We start from the raw sequence: 14,887 nt of genomic DNA, 5'->3' as shown, positions 1-14,887 counted from the left end.
CAGTAAATGGCCCGCAACAGCAAGTAGAATGGAGGCGTGTACTTGCACTCCTACATGAAACTTTTTAAAACCTACGAGGCACTAGGCCGATGAAACAGGGGCTATTCCCAAACTATGGAGGTAACTCGTATAAGAAAATTTTAAGACATTACAGAAAGGAAGAAAACCAGCTACAAAACGTAGTCACCTCCAATCAATATGAAGGGGAGCTCGAGAGGGTAAAGCACTCTCTATCCCCGAATTGCAGTTACAGATTTTAATGAAGTTTTTACATCAAACGGCAAAGAAAATTTACATGTCGGAAAGATAGTTTACATTGTAAAGGGGATTTGGACCTTTCCCGAGGGTTAAACTGCTGAGCTAGCAAGAAAATAAAGATGTCAAAGGCCCATTACCTTATTGAAGAGCTGCTGCCTGATGAAAGAGACGTTTCCCGCCTCCTGCTACATGTCCATACACTAAGTTAGAAGTTGATGAAGTGGCCAAGAGACAAGAAAATCAGCAGTTTTTATACCCTCGAGGAGAATTCGAGACCTTTCATGAATAAAACAGCCACAACCACTCAATTTTATTGATCCATGTAGACGGTACACTCAAAATTGAAGAAGAAAGACATGATTGGTCAAAAATTAATTACAGAAAATCTGGATTGGCTCAATTCAAAACTGGCGGAAAGAAAAGATTAATATGGCCAACCCACAAATGAATGAACGAAATTTAGTAAAGAGAAAACTTATGAATACAAAATTTTCTCAAAGAAGTTCCTTCACTTCGCCATAGTTTTTTAGTAGAGACATCTATAAGAGAATGTCCACACTTCTTGATCAATGGAAAACAAAACAAGTTGAAAACCACATAGTATTGACAACTTCGTAATCACAAAATTTACGGTAGTGACATCTTCTGAGAAACTTATGCGTTGATCCAGTTTTTAAAGAGTTTCTCCTGTAGAGGAGGATTTATTGGCGCAAGATTTAAAACTGCGGCGTAGGGGTGTACCGCCCGGTACAGTATTTATTAAATTGCATTGACACAAGTCTTCGATCTTAAAAACTAAATTATTAATTCAATTACATTGATACAAGTCATGGTTAATAACTAAGAAAAACTTCTTAATAAATAAATTATTCAATACCTACAATAACTTTCTGACAGCTTTCAGTGGGATGTTAATTGTTAGTGTTGTGACAGTGTAGCTGTGAAACGTTTTATGAATTTGGATACTGACATGTCGAATTACAAGTCATTGTCTATGTTAACAGCTTCATTGTAGTTGTTACATAACCTATAGTGTGCTGAATGATTCTTGGCGGTCGTCAGAGCTCTTTCAGTTCTAAACGTGCTGCGTTCTCTTGAGTGCAATCGAGGTACGCGAAAATACAATAAAGAAGAGTAAATATGTATTATCTATTTTATTGTTTAGTAATTTATACAGGTACTTGGAATCGGTTATTTTTCTCTGATTTTCAAGACTGGTCATTCCGACACTGCTTAGTAAATTTTTTATGGCACCGTAAATGGATACAAGCCTTGTGTTTGGTGATGTAGGAATCTTACAAAACGTCTTTGCACTCTTTCGATTAACTTAATATATTTACCCAACCTCGGATTCCATACAACGCTAGCATATCAATTTAGGTCGCACAAATGCATTATAGAGCGCTATGATGGAATCCGTCGTCCTGAACAGTTTTGTGTTCCGTATGATAAATCCCAATGCCCGGTAGGCCTCTCTTGTCACCTTGTTTACATGAACTTTGAAAGTAAGACCCTTGTCAAGCCGAACGCCAAGGCCACTGGCTTGGTCAACTTTCTGCAGGGCATTTGGATCCAGCTTGTATGGAGAGACAGTTTTATTCTTTTGCCGGGTGAATGACATTGTCACAAATTTCGAGACTTTAAATTTTAATTTGTTCATATGACTTCACATCAGAATACCATCAATGTCTCTTTATAGTAAGAGGCAGTCTTGTGTTGAGCTAACCGGTCTGAATATTTTGAAGTCATCGGTATAAAGGAGACAATTGGAATCTTTTACATGTTTAGGCAAATCATTTATTAAACTCACGAACATAATTGGGCCCAGGTTCGAACTCTGAATGATTCCCGACTTTACATTGTATTCCATAGACGAATTTCCAGGATATTGAACATATAAGTACTAAAATTTTGAGCGTATCTCGCGAGAAGCCAAATCTACTCAATTTATTTAGCAATATATCATGATCCACGCTGTCAAATACCTTTCAAAATCAGTGAAAACAACGTCCATTTACCCCCCATTATCTAATTGTTTCCATCTATCCTGACACAGACTGACCAGATTTGTAACTGTAGATGTCCTAGATACAAGCCCATGTTGCTGGCCAGATATTAAGTGGTCCAATGTGTAAGATAATCTTATCATGAAGAATAAAATCGATTTTTTTTGCAAAAGCTGATAGGATACACACTGGTCGATAGTTTTTAAATAACACGTGATCACCTGATTTTAGTATGGGGCAAACCCGAGACTTCTTACAAACGTCAGGAAAAGTTTGTGTTTTAAGAGCAAGGTTATAAAGAAAATATAATGGCACACCCCTTTACGATATAATTATGAGGTATCAGATCCGGACCTGCAGATTACTTCGGCTTTAATATTCTCAATGCTCTGTCAATGTCTTCCATCGTTATTGTATCGATGGGTAAAGTCTGAGTCACTAGTATTATCTGTGGGAATACCGTGCAGAGCAGTGTGTTGGTTAATTCCTCTATACCCGTAATATTTAAAGAAGCATTCTGACGGACAGGGCTGGAGGAAGGAGCATTGCACGTACCATCGCACGGCGTTGTCACATTTCTGCTTTCCTTCCCCTCGCTTCCGGATCACTTGTTCGTTCAGACCGCTGTGTTCTGTTGTAGACTACTTGGTTGTACTACTGTATGACTGGCTTGGTCTCATGTTCGGTTATCTTTAACAGGGACCGTGCTGATAAGCTCAGACAGTAGAGTGTTGGTCTTCTGAGCTCATTTTAGCAGGTTCGAATCTAGCTCAGACCGGTGGTATTGAAAGTGCTCAAATAAGTCAGCCTCGTGTCGATGGATTTACTGGCACGTAAAAAGAACGCCTGTGGGACTAAAGTTTGGCACTTCGTCGTTTCCGAAAACTGTAAAAGTCGTTGACAGGTCGTAAAATCAATAATAATATTATTATTCTTTAACAGGGGTGGCACCTATAGTTTGTCGAATCCTTGAATATACCCATACCTTAGTAGCGTAAGTACAGGATGTAAAACAAGTAAGAAGATGAGGAGTTCAAATATTCTGTACCACATCACCGAGCGGTTGAGTACCTGGTTCGAAATATGTATAGAAATATAATAATGTTATGGAATTAATATTTAAAATTTAGATACTTAATAACGGCCAAAAAAACAGAAAAAAACTCAAACTGAACCGCTTGCGACAAGATCTAACTCAGAAGTGAGAGGTTTGGCAACCCAAGCAACACGAATCAGTCAGCAGGCTTATTTGCATGGCAGCCGCAGTGGGTCCATCCCAGTTTCCATGGCAACCACACACCCCTCACTCCCTTTTCCCCACCCCGGCAGGCAGTAAACGGACATCCATCTAAAAATACTGTCAGAACTCGTCTTTCAATATTACGACCCTAGGTGGGTGCTAGGTGTTTGTGTTCGTATTTATGCACTTAACGTCATCTATACACAACACAACCATCACAGAAACACGTAATAGTGAATACGTCCCTCCTCATAGGGTTAGCGTCAAGAAAAGCGTCCATCCGTAATATTGAGTTAAATCCATACAAAGTGCCGACCTCATGTAATTGAGAAAAGGCCAGGAAGAAAAGTCTGTAATTTCAAGATATTGCTTTATTTCTCGCAGTCCACAGATTATATCTAATACCATTTTATTTTCACGCCTGATTCCCTTTTGCTGCGGTGTGTGGGAGGGCTCTACTTTATAATTACCACCCATTTTCAGCTCATGATACATGGTAGTTAATTAAAATGTTTACTTATTGTTATTTTCTCTCCTAGTAGTTGCTTTAGTTCACCTTCGCGGTGTAGTGATTAGTATGATTAGCTGCCCCCCCCCCTCGGGCTTCCAGGTTCGATTCCCGGCTCTGCCAGGATATTTGAAAATTGGTACGAGGGGTGGAGTGGGTTCCACTCAGCCTCATGAGGTCAACTGAGTAGAGGGTGATTTGATTTCATCTCAGCCATCTTCGAGGTGGGTTTTAGTGGTTTCCCACTTCACCTTCAGGCAAATTCCGGGATGGTACCTAACTTAAGGCCACGGCCGCTTCCTTCCCTCTTCCTTGTCCTATACCTTCCAATCTTGCCATGCCCCCACAAGGCCCCTATTCAGCATAATAGGTGAGGTCGCCTGGGCGAGGTGCTGGTCCTCCTTCCCAATTTCATCCCCGACCCAAAGGCCCACGCTACGGGACACTGCCCTTGAGCCAGCAGAGGTGGGATCCCTCGCTAAATCCGAGGGAAATGCCAACCCTGAAGGGTAAACGGATTAAGAAAGAAAGAAAGAAAGAAAGAAAGAAAGAAAGAAAGAAAGAAAGTAAGAAAGAAAGAAAGAAGCCGAGGAAACAGTTTAAATTACAGGAAAGTAATCGGCAGTTGGTAAGGTAAAGAGGGTTGATGAATATGTAAGCTGGATACATGGGGACATTTTTCCCCCCTGGCAGTTTGCAGGAATTTCTCTGAAAATTAACTCGATGAAGTTTTAAGTTAATTGGATGTTGTTTGGCAGCAGCCAACATTTGGAAGGAGCAATGCACTCTCCCACGACATTCGCTTGGCAGTGAGAGCACTGTTGGACCTCATCCACACGTACAGAATGCAGTGTCAGGACACGGGCTGTCACGTGTTCCGTACCGTCAAAACACTCCGGAGACTATGTTTCTAACTTCTAAGAAGATGTTCGGATCATCAGTCTATAGAATGGTTTGATGCATATCTCCACGCCACCATTGTGCTATCCTTTTCATTTCTACTTAATTACAACACACTAAATCTACTTTAATCCGTTCATCATATTCATACCTTGGTGTACCCCTGCATTTTTTATCACCTATACTTCCATAAAAAACTAACTGATCAAGTCCTGGGTATCTTAAGATGTGACCCATCATTCTATCTCTTCTTCTGGTCGAATTTCGCCAACTCGTTCTCCTCTCACCAGTTTGATTCAGTATCTCTTCATTCGTGATTCGATCTATCGATTTCACCTTCAACATTCTTCTGTAACACTACATATCATTTCTGAGCTAGTAATCGTCCATGTTTCACTTCCATACAATGCCACGCTCCAGACGACAGTCTTCAAACACGTCTTGCTAATTCCTATATCTACAGTGGCCTGCCAAATTATTATACTCACTGGTAGATGCTACGTTTCTAAGACGTCCGTATTTTGTTGAAGGAACATCGGAGAGGGATCAACACAAGTTAATTTTGAGCTACAGCTATCCCATAGAATCATGAAATTAATATCTAGGACTGGCCAACAAATTCTCTTGTCTTGATCCAAATAGAAAAATATTTGCATGGCACAGAAGAAAAAAATAAAGACAAAAGGAGTTTTACCAACTAGAAAATGCTGATAGAAAGAGTAATTGAGTCTTGGAAAATCCAGGGATCTAACAAGAAAATGCATTTCAAGTGAGTGCAGATAAGGCCAATTTCACAAAGTACTGGATACTGTAGCTAGTTCAGTGTGAAGAAAATTGCTGATTGTCAAATTGCTTTTGTCTAGGAAACTCATTGTAAACCATGTTAAATATTAATGCAATCAGGAAGTGTAATCTTTCGCCAGTAGGCTACGAATACATTATATATTTCAAAATAAATAGAAAATATATTTTTTCTCCTTGTGAGTGTAATAATTTGGCTGACGACTGTATGTTCGAAGTCAGGAAATTTCTTAAGAAAGGCCTTATCTCCTTGTGCTAGTTTGAATTTTATGTCCTCCTTACATCTGCCATCATTAGTAACTATGCTATCCACGTAACAATATTCATCTACTTCCCTTAAGACTTCATTTCCTAATCTAATATATCCTGCATCACCTGACTTCATTCGACTGTATTCCGTTGCTTTTGCTTTGGATGTATTTATTTTTATCTTGTACTGAGGGGATGTACATCTAATTCTATGGGTTTGTATGCAGTTACCGTATACGAGGAACCAATATATGCGACAAATTTTTATACACATCATTACACAACTTCGATCATTTTCGCCAGTATTCCTTCATATGTTGGTTTACTCGTGCTTGTTCTTCTGCTGAGAATACAGATCCTTCAGCTCCACAAATTTTCCTTCTTATTTGCTATTTGTTTTACGTCACACCGACACAGATAGGTCTTATGGCGACGATGGGATAGGAAAGGCCTAGGAATGGGAAAGAAACGGCCGTGGCCTTAATTAAGGTACATCCCCAGCATTTGCCTGGTGTGATAATGGGAAACCACGGAAAACCATCTTGAGGGCTACCGACAGTGGGTTTTGAACCCACAATCTCCCGGATGCAAGCTCAGAGCTGCGCGCTCCTAACCGCACGGCCAACTCGCCCGGTAACTTTCCTTTTGAAGACTTGTCTGCTTCGTATGACTTCTGCCCAGAATGTACACTTTTCTAGATCCCGATGGACCTCTTTGACCTATGGGACTTGCTCTTTCCTGTTCTCCTGGAAAATGAGAATCCTGCTGGTGAGCCTTTCTGGTTCCATTATTTCACTATCTTCATATAAAGCCAATGTCCTTTTCCTCGTTGTGGTAGTGATAATTTCAAGTCTTTGGTATAGTTCTTGGTTTGATCTTAAGCGGAAAAATTCATCTGTTGGTTTCGTGGCTAGAAGAATATTTCTAAGGCACTTTCTTTCTTGCTACTATCATATTATTTTTATTACTAGACCCTGTTTTTATTATTACTACTTTACGGTAGTGGAGCGTGGAGCGTCTGTGGAGCGTGGTAGAATATATTTAGCTTGATTTTTCCTCCAAAATTCTCTTCATGTGAGCACTGAAAATTTTCCTCCGTCCTTCAGTCTATGATTTATTTTCCTGGTATTCATTTTCTCAGCAAAATGATAGTTGTTGACTGCTTTTTTTGATTTGAAGTCGATCTTGAGTAATTTCCTGTGGGATGCCAATTTCCTGAAGGTCTTTTTCTATTTCACTAAGCCAGTTGTGCTTGACTTTCACTGAGAGAACAAGGTCGAGAATCCGTTTGGTGAGCTTGTCACTATTGATTCTGAGAATGTGGCCTTAGAACTTTAATCGTCTTTTCCTGATGGTGTCGGTGATATTATTATTATTGATCACTTCATAATCTGTCCGGCTCCATGGCTAAATGGTTAGCGTGCTGGCCTTTGGTCACAGGGGTCCCGGGTTCGAGTCCCGGTTGGGTCGGGAATTTTAACCATAATTGGTTAATTCCCCTGGCACGGAGAATGGGTGTGTTTGTCGTCTTCATCATCATTTCATCCTTATCACGACGCGCAGGTCGCCTACGGGAGTGAAATAAAAGGACCTGCACCTGGCGAGCCAAAGTCCTCGGACACATCCCGGCACTAAAAGCCATACGCCATTTCATTTCATACCTCATAATCTGTTTAGGGATTACTTTCTGTGAAATCTTGACTGATAGTCTTCTTGTTTCTCCTTGTTTTGGCAATTGCTTGTGTTTTCTTATCAACGGCCTTTGATTGAGACGACCATGTACAGAACTGTTAATTACATAACTTACGGTCTGTATTTGAATGTTACTTATGCTCACCAAAACTACTCCACGCTGTCATCCGTTTTACACACACGTTAATGAAATAATTGCTATGCTTTGCTACAAGTGTACAGTATTGTGTATTCACACAACTGAGTGTGCAGCTGTTGAACTACATTTATTAGTTTTATTGCGTACAACAATCCATACAGTTTTAAGATTTTAAATATCACCTACTATTATAAGACCGTTTGGAAATGAACGTATCCATTAGGCATGGGCATTTTTTCCAACATTTTAAAAGGAAAACTGTGGTCCTTCTATTATGCCGTGGTGTCCATCACATGAACAAATAGGGTATGTAGGCATAAACGCTGTGTGTTCACCATTTACCGTTATGGGCCTAAAAATAAAATTTTCACCGTACAAAATGGCAGGTTCTCGCATATTGGACCCCCCCTCTTACTTTTTGCAGCTGAGAAAGAAAGAAGAAAAGGATGGGATCTAATATACCGGTACGTGTAAATACGGTAAATATAAGACAAGCAACACAGGACAAACAATTAAAATGTAAAGCCGCATTCGTTTCCATACAGTATGTAACGAAAAATGAACAAACAATTGTACAAATAGATGACAAGCCTGACATGTTTATACCGTGTCTGTGTTTTCTATTTTTTCTATCAACCTTCACATTTCCCTGTCTTCCATGTAGATCTAGATGCAGATCTCTACAACATTTGATGTTGGAGTAATTTCAGCACTTCGAAATTCCTATCTCTTTTTACAAATTGGATTCATAGTTAGTGGGAGAGATTCCATATTATTAGCATTGTTTCTTACAGCGTCCAACCTAACATTCTGAGAATGTGTTCTCCCTCTTTTTTTAACTATCTGAAATATTTTTACAGCCAAGTAGGAGGGATCATAAAATGTTGCGCTATGAAGACTGGCCCTGACCCCAACCCGATATAAATATATCTCACATTTTACGATGTAAACCTTGCATGAAGGCAATAAATTAGTGAAGGTGTTTATCGTTCCAAAATAAGTTACTAAATAAGAGCATAAACCAGTCACTGAATTGAAGCCCTGTTCCCATAGAACTTCTTTATCAACGATACATTGTGGACATTCTGAGCCAGTCCACCGGTGGAAAATACGTCGGAGTCGATATAATTATCTAATATAATCAGTAAATTGAGTACGCGATTCTGGCGGCTCTAACGTTAAGTCTTCTGTATATGCATTTTGTACCACCTTGTGAGGCGATAAACACAACTGACCGTTGCGCTAAAGCTTTCACAATACTTCTTACACAATCTGCCCCCTTCCATTAACATAACCACTAAAACAGGATAAAAAAGGAAAATAACTTACTGTATTATCAACCCTAAGTTTTCTTCTGCTCTATTGTCTTATAAAGCAAACCAATGGAGGTTACAGATAACCACCAACTAGTGTAAAAATATATAAATCTAAACCATCGCAGACTACGTCGTCTTTTTCTCCCTCAGCTTCTCTTACCCTCCATGACCGAATCCATTACTCTCAGTTGTCACGTATATTTTGTTTATTGTACTTTGCTGTTGTTATATTATTTATGTTAACATTTAATTTAATTTAGTAGTTATCTTACTGTCCGCTTCTGTGGTGTAGATATCAGTGTGATTAGCTGCCAGCCCCGGAGGCCCGAGTTCGATTCCCGGCTCTGTCACGAAATTTAAGTAGTAAGAGGACTGGAACGGGGTTCAGTCAGCCTCGGAAGGTCAACTGAGAAGAGGGAAGTTCGGTTCCCACTTCATCCATCCTCGAAGTGGTTTTCCGTGGTTTCCCATTTCTCCTCCAGGCAAATGCAGGGATGGTACCTAATTTAAGGCCACGGCCACTTCCTTCACTCTTCCTTGTCTACCCCTTCCGATCTTCCTATCCCCTCACAAGGCCCCTGTTTAGCATAGCCGATGAGGCAGCCTGGGCGAGGTACTGGTCCTCCTTCGCAGTTGTATCCTCTCTACCAAAAGTCTCATGCTCCAGGACACCGCCCTTAAGGTGATAGTGGTGAGATTCGTCGCTGAGTCCGAGGGAAAAACCAACCTTGGAGGGTAAACGGATTAAGAAAGAAAGATTTTTTTTTTTTTGCTAGTTGCTTTACGTCGCACCGACACAGATATGTCTTATGGCGACGATGGGATAGGAAAGGCCTAGGAATGGCAAGTAAGTGGCCGTGGCCTTAATTAAGGTACAGCCCCAACATTTGCCTGGTGTGAAAATGGGAAATCACGGAAAACCATCTGCAGGGCTGCCGATAGTGGGGTTCGAACCAAGAAAGAAAGAAAGAAAGAAAGAAAGATCGTTATAGTACTGTAAGCATACACATACTGTATCTATGTTTGAGACGAGTACATTTCCCTTCATAATATAAGCCTTCTTTGCTTGGGCTAGTCTACAATGTGTGTTATCCTGACTTCCGCCCACTTGGTGGCCATGACCATTAAGGCGTCAAGTCTTTACTATCTGATAATTTAGCTAGCTGGTTTGAGTCCCGTTGGTGGAAAAAATTCACCTTCAGAGGTGGAAGAGATGGTGGTTTACAATTTATAAACACTAGATTGCGTGCCAAAAGCCTGAGTTCAATTCCGAACCTCTCTGCAGTGTTCATAAGGAGCGATAGAATATGACACAACTGATAGTGTTTCGTCCATCAGATGGTGTTATTCCACAGGAGTAGGCTATGTGCCGACACCTGATTTCACTTTCTCTCTTCCTCATTACCATCATCTCACACCGAGACGCGCGGTGGGGGTCACCAGAAAAACCTGCACCAGGCGTCTTCGGAGACCACACGCAATCAATCAATCAATCAATCAATCAATCAATCAATCAATCAATCAATCAATCAATCAATCAATCAATCAATCAATCAATCAATCAATCAATCAATCAATCAATCAATCAATCCATCCATCCATCCATCCATCCATCCATCCATCCATCCATCCATCCATCCATCCATCCATCCATCCATCCATCCATCCATCCATCCATCCATCCATCCGTCCATCCATCCATCCATCCATCCATCCATCCATCCATCCATCCATCAATCAATCAATCAATCAATCAATCAATCAATCAATCAATCAATCAATCAATCAATCAATCAATCAATCAATCAATCAATCAATCAATCAATCAATCAATCAATCAATCAATTCTCTGTATTCCCTGAAAGGGATGAGTGAGTCAGGCCGGGGACCTCCAACCCAGTTTGAGGGCATGTGCCGGCCCTTGCTTGTATTGCGCGTTTCGTGTAGTGTTTCCGTGGATTTTTCCTGAAGGTAAAACTACAGTACTCCAACTCCGGGTATATCCCGAAGATTCTAGTGCACCGGGCGAGTTGGCCGTGCGCGTAGAGGCGTGCGGCTGTGAGCTTGCATCCGGGAGATAGTAGGTTCGAATCCCACTATCGGAAGCCCTGAAGATGGTTTTCCGTGGTTTCCCATTTTCACACCAGGAAAATGCTGGGGCTGTACCTTAATTAAGGCCACGGCCGCTTCCTTCCAACTCCTAGGCATTTCCTATCCCATCGTCGCCATAAGACCTATCTGTGTCGGTGCGACGTAAAGCCCATAGAAAAAAAAAAAAAAAGATTCTAGTGCCTCATTGGTTCTTCACCAGTCATATAAAATCAGGCGTGCCGCGCATCAATAAATAAATAAATAAATACTTCTACCATAATTCATTATCTCACTTCCCAAGAAGAATTATTATTCATGTACGTCCTTTAAGAATTCATTTGCAAATAGATAGCAGGTTGAGTGACAACCAAGTAGCATAGTCACCGGTTTCTCACCAATTTTGCCGACCAAATCCCAGTCAATATGTACGGGATTTTGGAAACGAACAGTCACGCACCTGTAATTCAGATTATGTAAAAGCGGAGGTCCTGTGCCTATGATCGCTAAAGCCAGGACTTAAACGCAATAACTGGATATGTTTGAAGTCGTACATAGAGTCAGATACTTTCTTTTTGTTTTTAGTTTAACGTAGCACCAACTCAGACCGTTTTCTGGTGACGAATATAGATGTTCATTATATATATTGTTACGTGCCCATGCGATTGCCAATCCTCTGGAAGCCGCCTTCAGTATTCCCTGAAGGGAATGAGTGAGTCAGTCCGGGACCCCCCAAGCCGGTTTGAGGGCATGTGCCGCCCTCAGATTGTAATGTGCTTTTCGTGTGGTGTCTCCATGAATTTTCTGGAAACTGAAACTAGAATGTTTCTATTCCGAGCACACGCCGAAGATTCCAGTGCTTCATCGCTTCTTCCCCAGGCATATAAAAGCAGGCTCGCCGCGAAGAGATAATCAGTGTAGTGGTTTCTTTGGCATTTATTTATTGACAATTGGCGTTTAAATTTCACAGCCAGCTAGATTTATTTTACATTTATATTTCTAAAATTTACATTTTCATTAAGTCGTTGTTTTAGAAGAAACTGAAAAAAAAATCATAACACAGTAAATTAGCTCTACCTGTAAAAGAAATATGACACCAAAGTTTACAAGTAATATTCAGACAAGAGGAAAACAGACAGAGGAACGGTTTATAATACGTAAAAATTTTTTTCGAGATCAGTGTCTCTGAGGTATTGAATTACTGCCAGTTAAACATTTCTGTCTTGTGACGCTAGGAGTGTAGATAGCGATGTCAAGAACTGCTATTGATATTTGCCTAGAGTAGTGTTGTTTTAACAGAGCAGTGAGTGTTGAGAGAATGTCATCGTTTTGGAGCTGTTGTTGTTGTTGTTGTGGTCGTCGCTCAGTGTGTTGGAGTTGTGAGTGTTGAAGGGGGAGTTATCGTGGTGGTCTGAAGTATTTGTCGTTGTTTAATGGTTGGTGCTGAGTTGTGCTCTGTTATTGTCTTGTCGAGGAATACATGCTGGTAGTTCAGTGTGTAAAGCGGTCACGCGAATTGATTGTGTGAGTTATTAGCCTTGTCTGGAGTCGAGCTAAGTGTACAGTTGTCATGCTGCGTGATAGTCAACATACATGTGTTCGAACCTGTGTTCATGTAGCTGCAATGCAAAGTGACGGTGGTGCGTGCCAAGTGAAAAGCGAGAGCTGTCAATCAAAATTACGGAAGAGTCACCCGTTCAGGTAAATGCCAGCAAATGGAAACCTGCTGTGAGGATTAGAGAATTTGTAAATAGCTACTCATCAGTGCTGTTGTCATTCATGTTTAAGTGTAATTGTGTGTGTGCATACTGATTGGGTCATCCTGAATTAAATTAGTCCACTAAAGCAGTCTGTGTTTTATTCCTAACAAAATATACACTGAAGAGCCCCCGTGTTTCAGGTGGTAGCGCGCCGGCCTTCACGCTTGGTTCCGTGGTTCAAAACCCGGTCACTCCATGTGAGATCTGTGCTGTACAAAACAGAGGTGGGGCAGGTTTTTCTCCAGTTACCCCGGTTTCCGCTATCATCTTTCATTTCAATACCATTTCATTGCATCTGGCAGTCACTGATCATTGTCCCAGAGGAATACGACAGGCTTCGGCAGCGGACACATTTCCTGTCCTCGCCGTTAGATGCAGACTTCATTCATTCCATTCCTGACTGGTCGAATGACTGGAAACAGGCGGAGGATTTTTTCATTTACACTAACATGCCAAAAGTGAAGAGATGGGAGTATTTGAAGGCTGGTTAGCGCCACCGTACCGTGATCTCTTGAAAGTGCCCTGACCTCTCTCAGGTGTGATCTGATCTGTGAGTGAAAGCATCGCCTGTGCTGGTCATGTAAGGGCAGTGCAGTTGGCATGATGAATGGGACATTCCATTGTCGAAGTTGTGCGGACGTTTAACATTCCTCGATCAATGGAGTCATGTATGTGCTGGGAACACCTCATGGAACGCATTACCACCCACACTGAGCAGCGCAGTGGCCAACCACTGATGCTCATGATCTCAATTATTGGTTTCTGGTTAGAGTTGTCCATGGTAATAGAAAAGCCACACTGGCTGCTCAAATCAATCCACATTCAATGCATGAGATACCAGACACACATCCAGCAGGTAGGTGGAGCGTTCTTTAATTTCTTTGGGATATGGGAGCAGAAGACCTAACACCAGGCATCGGGCACAGCATCTCACCTGAGTGCGTGATGTTTCTAACTGGACTGTGGAGTAGTGTTTGCTACTGAGTGTGTGATTCGAAGCAGTGAATCGATTCATTCAACTGTCCGAGTGAACCGAGTCGCAGGAATAGCGAGCCCATGGCACACGATTCAACTGACTCACAGCAAACATTGGCACACTCACGGATCAGTGCGGCACGACATACAGACGGCTCATTATGGCCACACTGGACGTTGGCGGGGAGCCGAACTTCCGCTGCAGCGAGACATACAGAGCCAAGGCACATTGAAAGAATCGTACGCTATAATGGAGTCCCGCTCTCAGCTCATTTGAAAATAATACCCAGCCCACTTGCATTCACTGTCCTCTTCTTAAAGGTTGGTTTTATTTGCAGTGTTAAAAAGTCGAAAGACAATTCCAAAGTAGCCAGTAAGAAGATAGGCTATTAGGTTATTATATTTATTAGTTTCATGAATCTTAGTATTATAACTTAGTTGACATTCGTCAATTAATTCATCTCAGCTCTCTATCTTACCCCATGACTATGAGTAATGCTCACGACCCCTGAAAATGATCTGTTTTTTATTGAAAAGAACTGCTCAATATACTATCAGTTTGTAAGTCACATCATCGCACAAGATGTCAATCATCGAAACACCGAGACCACTGGTGTACGTGGACAGTGAATAAGTAAACTGTCTGACGCAATAACTTAACTAAAAGGACGCTGAATCAGAAAACCACGAGTAGAGTGAAATTTACAAGTTGTTTGAAATCATGTAAGAAAAGACTAGACAAACAGTTGATAGGAAAATTGTCACCTGGGTGACCGCACCAAATGCTGATCATTGATGATTGTGGGTACATATATTTTTTCATCTAATTCTGTGCACTTATTTCATGGAGTTATCACTGCGGGAAAAAGGCTTTGTATCATCAAAAGTTGATCCGAAGAGGTCGCCGCGGGTGAAACCTGAAACTGAAAGCTGAATAACGCATAGGAAAGCGGTT

This window comes from Anabrus simplex, chromosome 3, assembly GCF_040414725.1.
Source record: "Anabrus simplex isolate iqAnaSimp1 chromosome 3, ASM4041472v1, whole genome shotgun sequence".
Classification (NCBI taxonomy): Eukaryota; Metazoa; Arthropoda; class Insecta; order Orthoptera; family Tettigoniidae; genus Anabrus; species Anabrus simplex.
Note: the sequence above shows the minus strand (reverse complement) of the source record.